The 3276-nt window shown below is 44.8% G+C and overlaps 1 pseudogene; it reads left to right on the top strand.

The window, feature by feature from the left end:
• The first annotated feature begins 1595 nt into the window (after positions 1–1595).
• On the top strand, positions 1596–2575 carry LOC104681606 (annotated as a pseudogene).
• Positions 2576–3276: the final 701 nt, after the last annotated feature.

Genomic DNA, 3276 nt, shown 5'->3' on the forward strand with positions numbered 1-3276 from the left:
TTAGTTTTAATTTTTTTATTTTTATTTTTTTTGAGACAGGGTCTCACTCTATTACTCAGGCTGGGGTGCAATGGCACAATCATGGCTCACTGCAGTCTCAAACTCTCAGGCTCAAGCAATACCCTCACCTCAGCTTCCTGAATAGCTGGGTCTAAAGGTACATGCCACCATGCCCGGCTAATTTTTATTTTATTTTTGTGTAGAGATAAGGGTTTCACCACATTGCCCAAGCTGGTCTCAAACTCCTGGGCTCAAGCAATCTATCCACCTCGGCCTCCCAGGGTGTTGGGATTATAGGCGTGAGCCACTGAACCAGGCCACATTTTTATTTTAAATTATCTCATTGACAACACAATTAGGTGCTCCTTCAATTCTGTTGAAATCGTGGAATTAGAAACTACCTAACTTGCAAGTATATTTGTTGCTCGGTCATTAGAGTAATTTCATTTCTGGGAAGTCTCCCAAAGAGGCTTCACTAAGAGTTATCAGATGATTTTTAGTTAACTCTCACTCTTTCACTTAGAGGCATCTCAATATACACAGAAAATGCTAGGAAAATCTAAAAGTTGTTAGTTCACCTTTGCAAATATAATATTTCACCTGATACGTGATTTATTTATCTTAAAAAAATTCTTGGAGCTTCAGGATTACTTCATTCAATGTATGGAAAACGTCCAAAGTGTAAAATAATTGGCCAAACCATCGTTTTGTCAAACTAATGAGCCAAATCATACTTTCTTTTTTCTTTTTTTTCTTTTTTTTTTTTTTTGAGAATGGGTATCGCTCTGTTGCCCAGGCTGGAATGAAGTGGTGCGATCACAATTCACTGTAGCCTTATCTCTCAGGCTCAAGCGATCCTCCCATCTCAGCCTTCTGAGTAGCTGGGACTACAGACATTTATTTATTTATTCATTCATTCATTCATTCATTCATTCATTCATTCATTTTAGAAGTGTAACCTAGACTGGTCTTAAACTCCTGGACTGAAGCGATCATTCCACCTCAGCCTCCCAAAGTGCTGGATTACAGATATGAGTCACTGTGTGGAGATTCACACTTACTTTCCATCAGAATAAAAAAAAAGACTTCATTTTTGAGTTAATATACATCCCAATAATTGTAATCTTCCTTCCTAATTCTAAGGCTAAGATAAATATTTATGTCAGTCATGAAGCTTTGGCAGGAGTTTGTTACAGAATGAAATAGGGGACTGCCACTTGTCTGAGTCTCTTTTGTTTTCCTTCGAGAAGAATCTATTGTCAGGGATAATGCATTTTGTGATCATGTGTAGAAGTTGGAAGAGATGAGGTTGTTGAGCGAAACTGCCATGATTTTTGCTGCCCTACCCAAGCATACATCTATGGTTCACTATGAATAGAAGTAGATTGGCCGCCCGCAGTTTCCCAGTCCCAGGACCGGGGGACGCGCACCTCTGCTCTGGCGCTGGTCAGGCCGTGGCGGAGGGACTGGCCGGTCCCTTCCTCCGCGCCGGCCCCAGCCCCGCGGCTGGCGCCGCACTCCGAGCCCCCGTTCCCTAGCTGCCGCTGTCGTCGCTCACTCGGCGCCTCTCTCCCGGACGCCCTCTCCTCGGGACGATGGCGCGCGGCGTCCGCCGCCTGGGGCTAGTCCTGGGGCTGCTCCTGGCGCTGCTGCTGGCCCGCGGGCGCTGCGGGCCAATTCCACAGTGCGCAAGGAGCGCGTGGTGCGGCCCAAATCCGAGCTGGGCAAGCAGCCTCCAGGGCACGACCAGAGCTTCCAGTACGGCCAGGAGGCCTTCCTGGGCAAGGAGGACTCCAAGACCTTGGACCAGCTCATCCCGGACAAGAGCGAGGAGAGGCTGGGGAAGATTGTTGATCGAATCGACAATGATGGAGACGGCTTTGTCACTACTGAGGAGCTGAAAACCTGGATCAAACGGATGCAGAAAAGACACATCTTCGATAATGTCGCCAAAGTCTGGCAGGATTATGATAGGGACAAGGATGACAAAATTTCCTAGGAAGAATACAAACAAGCCACCTATGGTTACCACCTAGGAAACCCCGCGGAGTTTCATGATTCTTCAGATCATTACACTTTTAAAAAGATGCTGCCACGTGACGAGAGAAGATTCTGCAGACCTTGATGGTGCCCTGACAGCCACTCGGGAGGAGTTCACTGCCTTTCTGCATCCTGAAGAGTTTGAGCATATGAAGGAAATTGTGGTTTTGAAAACCCTGGAGGACATCGACAAGAACAGGGATGGGTTTGTGGATCAGGATGAATATATTGCGGATATGTTTTCCCATGAGGAGAATGACCCTGAGCCAGACTGGGTTTTATCAGAACGGGAGCAATTTAACAAATTCTGGGATCGAACAAGGACCGGAAGTTGAACAAAGACGAGATTCGTCACTGGATCCTCCCTCAAGATTATGATCATGCACAGGCTGAGGCCAGGCATCTGGTATATGAGTCAGACAAAAACAAGGATGAGAGGCTAAAGAGGAAATATTGGAGAACTGGAACATGTTTGTTGGAAGCCAGGCTACCAATTATGGGGGAAGATCTCACAAAGAATCATCATGAGCTTTGATAGACACCAGAATATGGCAGACTGTCATAGGCGTTGTTATTGTCTTGGATGGTTGCTTCAATTGTCTAATTTACAGCAGTTGTGTTCCTACAAAAAACAAGTTTATATCTCAGATTGGGGTATAAAAATTGTTTTTCACTCAGTATTTACTGGAACATGGACACCACTATTCTTTCAGTAAGATTTCTCTCAAAACACTTGAAAACCTTGGTAAATTGCAGTTCTCTCTGGGGATATGTTTGTACAACACGACTTTTTAAAAGTTTTTTTTTTTTTTGGCTGGGCGCCCTGGCTCAAGCCTGTAATCCCAGTACTTTAGGAGGCCAAGGCGGGCAGATCATGAAGTTAGGAGTTCAAGACCAGCCTGGCCAACATAGTGAAACCCTGTCTCTACTAAAAAAATACAAAAAATAAAAATAAAAAAATAAAAAAAAGCCAGGCGTGGTGGCAGGCACCTGTAGTCCCAGCTACTTGGGAGGCTAAGGCAAGAGAATCTCTTGAACCTGGGAGTCAGAGATTGCAGTGATCCGAGATTGCGCCACTGCACTCCAGCCTGGGCGACACAGCAAGACTTTGTCTCAATTTTTATTTTTTTACATTAAAACTTAAAGGAGAACAAAACTTGACAAAGCTCTGTTCTTCAGAAGTTGGGTGAGTTGGGGGAGGCATTAATATGAAGTGACTGCCATGTATTGTAACTA

Source organism: Rhinopithecus roxellana, chromosome 4 (assembly GCF_007565055.1).
Source record: "Rhinopithecus roxellana isolate Shanxi Qingling chromosome 4, ASM756505v1, whole genome shotgun sequence".
NCBI lineage: Eukaryota > Metazoa > Chordata > Mammalia > Primates > Cercopithecidae > Rhinopithecus > Rhinopithecus roxellana.